Raw genomic sequence first — 12,000 nt, 5'->3', positions numbered from 1 at the left:
GGAGGACAGTGAAAGGTCTTGCCAGGCAAGTTTATCTCACTTGGCTCCTGAGGCTCTGCCCTGTCACCAAGATCATTACCATGATACCATGACTGAGCTCTGTTCCTCTGTTTTTCATAAAAAACCACAATGTCTGGCTCATCTCCCACAAAATAACATCGATACAACAGGGGAAGGGCTTTAGTTGTGTGGTGAAGGAAAAAACTATTAACCTCTTTTATTATGGCTTGGTTATTTTCTGTAATAACGATTTCCCAAAGCAAAGTGTAATTACCTGGGGGGGGGGGGGACCAGACAGTTGTAATTGCCTATTACTCACCAGTAATTAATTACAATCAGTGGTAAGAATAAATCCTTGAAAATGAGGCTTCCCTCACGTATGGACAAGATTCTGTTGCAGGCTGCAACTCAAATAAGCAGTGATTCATGGCACAGGAAGTTGGAATTCATTAGAGAATTCCTGGTCTGTGACAGCCACCCTGTTTTCTCCAGACATCCAATGGTTTTGGAAAGATAATGGCTACAAACAGTGGTGCAATAGGTCCATAACCAGGATTTTCCCCTTTCTCCAGAGACTGTTGCAACAGTGCAGAGCTTTAGGTTGAGCACCCTTTGCACCCCTAATAATCCCTGAAGATGCTGTCTTGGGAATAACCTAGCAATTTAAAAGAAAATATTGGTATTTAATTAAACTTGTCAATCAATCAGAAATGAGTTTTCCTTATCAAGAGGAGCTGGATTTGATTTTCCCACTTGCAAACGAAGGTTAAAGACTCCTGCAGAATAAAATTTTAATTAAGAAAGGAGATTTGGATTAACATGTGAGGCAGAGAGAGAACGAAAGGTCCTTGAAAATCATCTGAGTATGATTCACAGGAAGAGAGGAACCTAAATATGGGAACAGATTTATTTATTTATTTATTTTAAGAAAAGAAAAGCTATATGGTGCTAAAGCTGATGGGTAGAAGAAGCACAGGAGGGATTTTTATGAGGCCAGGAAGCCTCTATTCAATCTACTTTCCCACTCTTGATATTTAATCATTTCAGATATTCAAAGTCTGGTCACAAAGTACATACATATCCTGTGGGGCATTAGGAAATCCTCAGGATTTGAATGCTTGGCTCTCATAAATTTAGACAGCAGAGGAAAAAATGGCTTTTCTGAGAGGTTTGAGAAAAAGATTTTCTGACTGCGTTGGTGACACACCAAGGTTGGTGTCTCAGGGATTCACAGAAAAATAATTTTCATTTTTATTTTCTTTTGGATTGTTTTATTTTATTTAGTGTTTTGTGGGAAACATATCTGTTGTCACTCCAAAATTCTTCCAGCTGGGGGATGTTGAAATCTATGTTCCGAATTCTTGGGCATTTCTACAATGTGCCCAAAAATACAGTTTTCCATGGAGCAAGCTGGCAAATATCATGAAATCCCATAAGAATGTACTGAATGGCCCATGTCAATGGAAAATTACTTCACATGTTGCCAGAGATATTTTAAGGCAGAAACGATTAAAAAGAATTCCAAATCCCAAACTCCCAAATAAATAATTTCCCATCCACTTATAATTTCTTAGTGTTTCCCTCTGAAAAAATTACAGGAATCAATTGATCCCATATTAGCAATATGAGAGGATGCTGCCAGAGCAGGCAGGGGTAGGTGTGCCACCAGTACCCTGACCATTGTGGCATTGGACTGGAAGGTTTCTGCCACGTTGAGGACTTGCTTTTAAACTTTCTTTTTGTAGTATTCTTCTGCTCAGTCACTGGTTTCTCCATTGACTACGTTGCCATCTCAAAAATCATGGGTTTTTTTGTAATCTGTCTGCCTGGACATATTTCTGGGTGTCTGTTTTGTATCAGTATAAAATTTGCCTGTCAAAAAGCTACAGGAAATATTCAGCTTTACAGCTGAGAAAACTGTTGGTCATTTGCTATGATCTAACCTAGAAGAAGGAACTTTTCCCTGCAGAAATTATGCTTTGAAGTCTATCAAAATATTTTAATGGTGTTAGTGGAGGCTTTATCTCAGGGCTGTTTTTTGAACACTTCCAGGGACAGTGATCCCACCATTTCCCTGGTCAGGGCATTCCAATGCTTGACCACCCTTTCCACAAAGAAATTTTCCCTAATATCCAATCTAAGTTCCCTGAGGCAACTTGAGTCTGTTTTATCTTGTCCTATCTCTCGTTTCCTGGGAGAAGAGACCAACCTCACCTGGCTCCTCCCTCCTGTCAGGGAGCTGTAAAGGGTAAGAAGGTCCCCCCTGAGCCTCCTTCCCTCCAGGCTGAGCCCCTCCAGCTCCCTCAGCTGCTCTTGGTCCTCCAGGCCCTTCCCCAGCTTCATTGCCCTTCTCTGGACACATTCCCATTCCTCCTACTAGATGTTTCTTCTTCATATGTAAACCCTGGAATTTAATCCCACAGCCTAAACAACAGCCATTAATCTGCAGGCACATACAGACCTTCCTTCTTGACTCACATTTACTTTCCTTTGATGATTGTTTTAGATGCATCTGTGTTTGCTTTAGGACCCAGACCAGAGCTATGTACTCTTAGCATTCACTGGGGCTCATCCTGAGGTCTTCCATGTGTTGTTTTCATTAACATCCTGGTTGTATCCTGCAGAAAAAAATAAATATCCAGTATTGGAAATACCACGTGGCCAGCAGGATCATACATCTGTGTTATACAGCCCAGCAGTGGGGTTCCCTTTTTCTGGGAACTCTTTATACTGGGAAAAGTAGTGCCAAGGCAGTGAGATTGATTTCTGTCACCAATAGAAACCAAACACTCGTGGTAACATTTCACAAACAACAAACAGCTTCAAGGGCCTTGGTATGGAGGTGACTAATGCTGGTGTCCCTGAGTCCCCACAGCTCCCTCCCTCTGGGAACAGGCACAGGGAACAAAGTCTGGATACGCTGTGCCGCCCTGAATGGGGTCAGGGACCAGGTTGGGCTGGTTATCCCACCTGCAAGTCTTAATTTTGAGTGTGGTGGTGAATGAAGATTAAAGGATGTAGAGTTTTTTTAATAAAATAACTAAAAGAACCTCCCTGCCAGTAACCTGGGAAAGTAAATCTGGGGGCACACACTCCCCCTGTTCCTGCAGTCAGGTCTTGGTGGTCCTCAGACGTGTGGTGGTGGCTGCAGTTGCCCACAGGCTCCCAGGGTAGTTAAACTCTCAGTGGCCACTGGAGCCTTTCTTATATTTTTACATTAATCCACTTTGTCTCACTGCCAGGATGATATACATTTTCCCCATCCTCGTTTTCCTCCTCCTGGCTGTTCCACCCTCAGAGTTTTAATCCCCCTGTTAGTCCCTGTGTTCTTTGTCTATATGACTGGACTCATACAAGGCTTTTTTGAGCGGTTTTGCCTCCCACTATTGATCCTTATCCAGCTGCCTGGGAAAAAAAACCTCTGCAAGACCACTGTGTCTGGACTTGCATTGCAACAAATGGCTCTGCACCACCAGAGAGGATCAGATCAAAGTGCACATCCCGGGCCAGGGCTCCTTCCCAACTTGCTGCCTGTGAATTAATGCACCGTGTATAGACACTGAGCTCTGCCTGACTCAGCCAAGATGTGGCATGTGCATCTCTGAGAACACCACATGTGTTCATTGCATTTAATACAGTCACATCTTAGCTTATAATATTAGAGATCAAACCCTTCCAGGTGAGCAGGGAGCAGCAGGAAGGAGCTGTTTGCCGGCGGTTTCCGCTCCCTGTGCCGAGCGGTGTCTGTTGTGCAGCCAGGGCTCGGATCCGCCGGGTCCCCGGAGCCTCTTGGCTCCACACATGGAAGGGGTGGGCAGGGCTGTCTCCTCCTGGCCGGATCAAAGCCCTGTGAACATCTGCTGGGGGGTCAGTGCAGCCCTTCTTCTCCACCTTGGCCCCAGCACGAGCTCCGTGCGCAACCACAAACCCAGCCAGGCATCAGGAGGATGTCCCTGAGATGGGAAACATAAGGATTTAAGTGACAGGTGTGGGTTGGGGGGAGCATTATACAGCCAAAACTTCAGAGCACAAAGAAGCACCTTTCTTCTCTGGGTGCTTGTATTTGATAATCTTTTTTTTTTTTTTTTTTTTTTTTGAGGTTTGAAATTCCCGCAGATTTTCCGCTTGAAGCACAAAGGGTGAAAGAACAGCACCTAAACAATCATTTTGTTTACTGTGCCTGTGCTGATGGAGAGGTCAAGGATCTAATTCACTGGATGGTGTGATGGCCACAGCTACAATGATTCCAGAAGTGGATGTAAGCTATTAACCATGCCGAGGTAGGAAATCCAGGGATCAGGAGTTAAGTGACTGTATTAAACATTTTATTTGAGGTTCAGATGCCACATGGAGGAACACAGAGCCTTGAAATGTCATCCAGACCAGCTGATGGCTTGGATGAGGCCAGGTTGGATGGGGCCCCAGGCAATCTGATCTAGTGGGTGGCACCTCTGCCCATGGCAGGGGATTGGAACTCGAGATCTTTAAGGTCCCTTCCAAGCCAAACCATTCTGTGATTTTATGATTCTGTGAAGAAACCAGTTTACACATCACTGGAACCATGTTGATCGCTCCAACAGGGAATGTGGCACTTCCAGGTGTTGTTGCAGGAAAGGAAAATAGCTGGTTGCAAGAGGCCTATATTCAGCATTTCTGATCAGAACAGCATGAAAAGAACAGATTTCCTCTCTCTCACAAGCCTGGAGAGAACTAAGTGGCTTTTGCAAAATGCTCACCAAGAAGCCTGCAGAGAGAAATCCAGCTCAGGAGAAAACCCACAGGGGAAAATCATGACCCAATAAAGGCAAAGGGATAGTAAAAGGAAGGTATATTTAAGCAGTGTTGCACACTCATGTGCCAGAGGCTTTTCTTCACTTCTGAGGCAGCAAAAAGATGGTTTTAGCATTTTCTGACATTAATTGAAAATGCATTAGTGGCTGAGAGCAAACATTAGCTCTTGGTCTTGAGAAATTTCCTTTGCCACAAACATAATTGCAATAAAAACTGTAACAACCAAATAAATGTTAGAACGTTTAAAAATCACAAAGCCTTCCCTGTTTCCTCTTTTCCTCTGCAACAAATTAAAAGCATGAGAAATTTCCCCTGAAGACACAAACATTAAGAAATCATTCGGCAAATGACTTTTTTTTTCAAGCCTGGCATCTCTAGCCTTGGGAGAGCTTTGGAAAGGTCACAGGAATTAGTCCCATGGACTGCCTCTCTTCAAGCCTAGGGGGGTAAATCTGTGGATCTGGGGCACGGTGGTTCTGGGCTGGCAAGGACAAGAAGGCAGATTGCAGGAATGTTGCCTGTTCTCTGCCAGGTGAGTTGTGCCACCTCCTCACCTTCAGCACGTGCACCTTTGCTCCAGGAGGCACCTGAGAGTGTGTTTAAGTCTCATTGCACAGGAATGTAAGTCCTTTTCCTAGAGATCTCTCTTGAGCAGTGGCCAGGAATGATGACACGAGCTTGTTGTACAGACTTAGGCAGAGACAGGAGCACACCCTGAGTGCCAGGAAGCCTGGGAGTGCCAGCAAGTCTGGCCCCTCAGGCTCCCGTGCTCTGAGGATGGACAGACTCTGCCCAGCAGGTCAGAAGGAGCAGCAGGTTTCACACTCTGCCTTCTCAGCACACAGCCCACAGCTCACAGCACCAGCCTTGGCACATTCCCCTTCAGCAGGACAAAATGGGATATGCAGGAGAGACAAGAACCAAGGTGTTCAAAGCTCACATTTGGCAGGCTACATGCAGATCGTGGAGCTCATCTTTAGGTGCCTGAGTTTAAAATAAAATCATCTCTATGTGTACCATAATCTCTTCTGAGCACAATAATTTCTTCTCAGAGGCAGAAGGTCCCTCCTGTTTGGTCAGAGACACTTGGGCAGATTCTGCATCTTTGTGCCTCTAAATTATCTCTCTCTCACAATAAACATGGGGATGTGCAGACACGTTTTTATCTTTACTTCTCCTGGGTGCTAAGCTAAGGGCCCAAGAGCACTGTGTTTCATGAAAGATCAAGTGTTGCAGTGTGAGAAATAAAATACCCAGCCCTAAGACATGGCTCATTGTCCCCTTCTTGGTGGTGGCTGGCTCTTTGTTGTTGCTGTCAGACATTAAAATGCTGGGTGTCCCTCAGATTTGGGATTGGTGTCCCTCAGAATCCCAAACACATGTGGGGTTCCCTATGTTAAGTGAAATTTTTATGGGGAAAATATTAAGATCAAGCATTATGTGTCCAGCCACCAGAAAGAATATTCTGTGCCCAGAAAGAAAAAAAAGGGTAATTTCAAATAAATAATTGCCAGACTTTGTATCATCCATAAACCCACACATTCTCCACGGGACAAGGGTGGAACTGCCATCCCCCTGAGAGTGACAAGTGTGGTCTTCCCAGGGCAGGCAAACGTGGGCCCAAGTTTCCTAAAAGTCATCTGTTTTGCCATTTATGGCTTAGTGTGAGCTTGAAAAACTGTTGCAGCTGTTTTCACCCCTGTGGACTTGCTCTGCCACATGCTCAGGGAGGATGGCCTGAGTGAGGCTGAGAGCCAGGGGTGAGCCACCAGGGTTGCCAGAGATGGCCACCAAGCAAAGCACAAGGTGGAATATTTTCCCATAACCCTCAGCTTTGGGATTCTTTCTCATTTCCCCTCCAGGCAGGAGCTGGAATCTCAGCATATCACGCTGGGTGTAACCTACAGAAACTCCCTCCCCAGCAGACAAGGTGATTCAATTGGGGTGTTATATGGACTTCAAAGCCCCCTGGCCTAGAAGGACCTCCCCTCTTGACTGAACAGAAGAAAAACATGAAGTAGAACCAAAAAACCCCTGGCCCTCACTGCAGACAGAAGGGAAATGTCACAGACTCATGAGTCACTGCAAAAAACAGGTAAATAAACAAAAAGCCCAAAGCTGCCTTTTATTTTCTGGTGGAGCAAGAGAGAATCAAGTGTCCGTGCAACCAAAGAGCAAAATGGAGTTTGAGCAAAACTAGTTTTATATCCATTCACACTAAAGAAAGGATTTAAGTTCAGCCAAGGTCTTCTAGCTCTCTAACAGCACTTAGATTTCCAGGGAGAACAAATACAGCTTTGCTCACATAAGAATAATAATGTCTCAGTCTTTTCTTGAGCAACTTTGCCACACATTAGCCAGAGGGAAGGAGTTAAAGCTTGTGATGGAAATAACTCTCATCAAGAACAAGTGCTCGAGGGGCTTAGAAATGTGATTTTATTAACTTTCTGTCAGTTTTCAGTGCAGGATAAATGTCCACTTAAGAGCATTAGCGATGCATTCCCTCAGAAGAGACATTTGCAGGACTTTGCTCTTCCCAATCATCTCACCAGCTGCTCAGTAAAAGAACACGCAGTTGGAAGGGCTGTGAAAGGATGGAAGAGGAGGCAACGTGCACCAAACCTGTCAAGGACTGTGTTTCAGCTCCATTTGCACCAAGATTTCAGGAGCTGATGCTCAGAGCAGGAAGGGGAACTGCACTGAGGGCAAGGAGGGGCTGTGAGAAATCCCAGGGTGGAGCAGGCACTCACTGCACAGTTCAAAGGGTTTGTTTTGATAAGGAGCCTTGTTTGCATGTCAGGGATGCAGCAGCTCACAACTGGGAGTGCAGGGTTTGACACAGCATGGACAGAGACAGATCCCAGCTGCAGGAACAAGAGTCAGGTGTGAGGAAAAAATGGTTTTAACAGACTGAGCTTAACACTGCTGAGTTAGAGCTTGTATCAAAGCTCACTGAGAGTCTGGACGCTGGGAGATAGGGACAGTCTGTTCATTTATTATGCACTTAACTGATTCATTTCCTGGCTGAAAGAATAAAATGGGTCCTGAATCCCACTGGGGGTTCTGGGTGCTGTAACTGAGCTCCATGTTCAGGACTTTCAGCTCGAAGACTAGGCCATCAGTCTGTAAAATTTACATTTAATTAATGCTTAATGCTCCCCACCCTGGGACAGGGTGGTGTCCCAGGAACAAGGGTGAAATATCTCCTCACAGCATCTTTGGAAGCAGGATCTGGGACGTAATGTCAATGCACCTGATGACCTCCTGTGCCACAGTCAGGAGGTCTTCTCTTGATACCAGCTCCACGTCCCCATCTCCTCTCAACAGCAGAGGTTTTGTATTCCCGGATGTGTATCTAGAAAATAATCCATCCTTGCTAAATTTCCAGAGGCCCCACTGTGATGGGAGAACCAGGGCTGTGGGTACAGGACAATCCATGGTCTGTCCCCACACAGGGACCACAGAGGGAAAGGAGGTTTTTAACCCCTCAAATTCCCTTCTGCCTTGGTACAACACTCTGCTTTTGAAATACTCTTCTGACATTCAAAGCCCTTCATCTGTTTATTTTTAACAGCTAACATTTTCTGAACTTAAATGTCATCTCAGCTGGATTCCCAGAGCTTAAGTCATTCTGGTCCCATAACCACTCTTTTATGCTTATAGCACATATTTTGAATTAGCTAAATTAGATTTCACTGGGCTGTCAGTGACTGTCAGTTGTGATGCTTTTGACTTCCAGTTGCAAAATGTGTGCAGGTTCAAGGGGCAACAGAGTAAGAGGATATTTAGAGTGTGAATTAGACTTTTAATAGACAAAAAATACTCAGAAGATGGGACTCACAAATGACTTTAGATATGCAGCCATAATTATTACATGCATTCAGTTCCTGTATACATATATAGGGATTTTTAGGAGGCTGGTTTCCATGGTAACTTCTTTACTGCATGGTCCATATGTTGCTTCTGAAATTCTTCTTTCCTTGATGGAAAATTACATCCATGGACAAGGATGGCATTCGTAAATCTCCTAAAAAAGCAGTAATTTTCCTTTTCTTCCTAAATGTCATCAGCTGTGTAATGGAAGTCTTTGAAGTTTTGATTCTCCCCCTTGTCAGTTCACCCAGCAAGAGATGTGAACTGCATCCGAACCTTCCCTCTCTGCCTCCAAACCTTTGCCTTGCCTTGCTGGAATCCTGCCTGGCTGCAAATTCCCTGATTTTGTCATGGGTGAGTGTGAACTTACTTCTCTGGGCATGGATGCATTCGGACTGGAATGGCTTCACACAGCCAGAGGGCAGGGTCAGATGGGATGTTGGGAAGGAATTCTTCTCTGGGAGGGTGGGGAGGCCCTGCCACAGGCTGCTCAAAGTTGTGGTTGCCCCATCCCTGGAAGTGTCCAAGGCCAGGTTGGAGCAACCTGGGCTAGTGGAAGGTGTCCTCATGGTGGGGGAGTTGAGACGAGATGATCTTTTAAAGCACCTTCCAACCCAACTCCTTCTATGATTCTATGAAAGGAAATCAATATTTCTGAATGCAGAAAGGAAACTGGTTCTAAAAATTGCTGTGGAGCAGAATTGTTGTCTTCCCTGTAGCTCAGTGTGTCAAAGGTGTACAAGCCCAAAGAGCTGGGGAGCAGAATCAGCTCAGCTCCAGGTGCCTGCACAGCTGGGAACACCAGCTCTGCTCCCAGGGCAGCAAATTAGAGCCACCCATAGGCACACCAGTACTTTTTGATGTGTTTTTTTGTTGGTTTTAAACCTTCAAACAGTTCTTTCAAGGTTTTAGCATTCCTCTATTCATCTATCGTGGATGGGGAAAAAAACAAACAAACCCAAACCCAGCTACCTGCACTGTTGCAACCAATTGCTTGGCCTGATCTGTTTTTGAAGATTAAGACAAGGGATTAGGAATCCACAAGAGAAAACTCCAGCACTGGGGCTGATGGAGCAATTCCCACCAGAGCCAGGAGCCAGACTGGCCTGTCTGGTGTGTCCACGCTCAGACTGTGCCTCAGCATTTCATTGCTGCCACCAGCCACGAGCACAGGCACATCTGTAAAATATGGATTTCACCAAGACTGGATTAGGGGTGGATTTAACTTTGTGTATTTGAAGTTCACCAAAAACCCAGAGATATTTAAATGCATTTTTAACCTCATTTTTCCCAGCAATTTCTGATTAACAGCTCTGGCTTGGAGGCAGCTGCCTTTATATACCTAAAGAGTCCATGAATGTTGGCTTTGCAGAAACCTTGCACAGCTGCACTTCTGTTTTACATTGGAAAGGTTTGACACCTCAGCAGTATAAAGTTATAGGTTTTAGCCCTAAAACTTCCCAAATGCAGTTTCCATTATTAACACGATTGTGACAGCCATAGTTTGTTTATATTGCCTCACCTGGGGCACATAAACTTAAAGGACTGAAAATACCTCCCTGCAATAAAAGAATTTTATATAATTGCTACCTCTTGCTGTAAGGGACAGCTGGCCTTTGAAAGTTGGGAACTCACTTACGTCACTGAAGGAAAATGTAAGCCTGGGGTCTAAATGACTGTAATTTATGTTTCTGAAGCTCAAAATATAAATATGGTTTCCAAAGGGCAAATACCTTTCCAAACAAACTAATACTCATAATTCATCTTGGAGAGTGGATATGTCTACAGTCTCCTTACGGGAGGCTTTCAATGGCTGTGGTTGTTTTCTTTTGATACTTATTTTCTTATTATCTCTGGTTTGCTATTCCCAAGGTTGAAATTTCTACTGACACTTTCCTAATTCAGCTGTTTTTAGTGTTTCCCATCCACATCCCTGTGCAGTCATCAGGGACTCATCCCAAAGATGCCACCCATTGTCGGGGGGTGCTCTGACCAGTCCAGGCCACCAGGTACATGTGGCAGTGTCTGGTCACCAAAGTCTCTTTTCAGAGTGCTAAAAATGACTAATTTCTTGTGGCTGGAAAAAAATCAGTGAGTGGAATAGCCAGAAATCACCCTACAGTTTTTGTGCTGAGGATTTTCTTGTCACTCTCTCTCAGCATGTGTCTGAACATCATTTATATATTTTGGTTTTAGGGCCCCATTCCAAACAGATGTTGCTTGTTTAGCTGTTTAATTTTTTTTTCCTTGTTTTTAATTTATAACACTGAAAATCTCCCCGGAATGGACTGACAGAAAAAATGTTTGTTCTAGTCTTCGGAGGGAAGCACCCACCCATGGTCCATGCTTTTATGATTTACAAATTCACCAACATTTATTATGGCATTGCAAAACAACAGTGACAAAAAGAAATTCAACCACAGCTCCCTCACAGCAAATTCCAGGCTCTGCAAGCTTGTATCCCATCATCACAGGGGAGCTGCATCCATTTGGATGGTTTATTTCCAAATCTCATCTCTGGTATGGAGCCAAGCTCTGCCTTGGCTCCATCCAGAGTTTGTAATTTGCTTTTAATATATGTTCAGATATAGCCATGACATAAAACCAATTAATCTCATTTTCATAATTTTCAGGAGTTTGGTTGTGCTCAGTGGAGAGGAGCAAATGGTAGATTTTCTCAGTCTTGGGTTGTGTAAGTGTGAACACTGAAATCAGGTTTCTACTGCAAGGAGATCATGTCAGGTGAATCCAAATTTCACCTGAGCATTGTGTGGGTGAACTGGATTCCTTCCTTAAAAGCACTCTTTTGGGCAAAAGTGAGCACAACTGCAGACAAAGCGTATCCAGCTAAAAAGAGGCTGGATATTCAGGTTCTCCTTGCATTTCACTGGAGCTTGATTAACCCGGAGTTTGGGAATGCTGTGGCTCACCAGAGACCAGCTGTGGGACAAAATGTTCCTTCTCCATGGAGGTTTTCCCCTGTCATGGGGAGATGTGGGCACACACACGCAGAGGGAGGGAGGCAGGTGGGATCCTGGCTGTGACACAGGCCCTCAGCATTTCACAGGCTGACCCTTGATGATGGATTATTGTCCCTCCAGAGCCATAGTTGGGAGTATTGAGGCGGGAATTTGGGAAAAACACAGAAGTGGCTTTAGCAAATGTGTTCAAGCCCTGCTCCCCAGCGAGAAGGGGAGCCTGAACGCAAGCCCAGTCCTTCCTTCCCAGCACAAGTGCAGCCCCCGGGATGTGCCGTCATGTCCCGGGAATGTGCTTCCTGGACACGCTGCATCCACCTCCCTCCGGCTCCATCCACCTCCCTCCGGCTCCATCCAC

Source organism: Corapipo altera, unplaced genomic scaffold (assembly GCF_003945725.1).
Source record: "Corapipo altera isolate COAL_440 unplaced genomic scaffold, ASM394572v1 75, whole genome shotgun sequence".
Taxonomy (NCBI): domain Eukaryota; kingdom Metazoa; phylum Chordata; class Aves; order Passeriformes; family Pipridae; genus Corapipo; species Corapipo altera.
The sequence above is the reverse complement of the archived record's forward strand: the minus strand, read 5'-3'. Positions refer to the sequence as shown.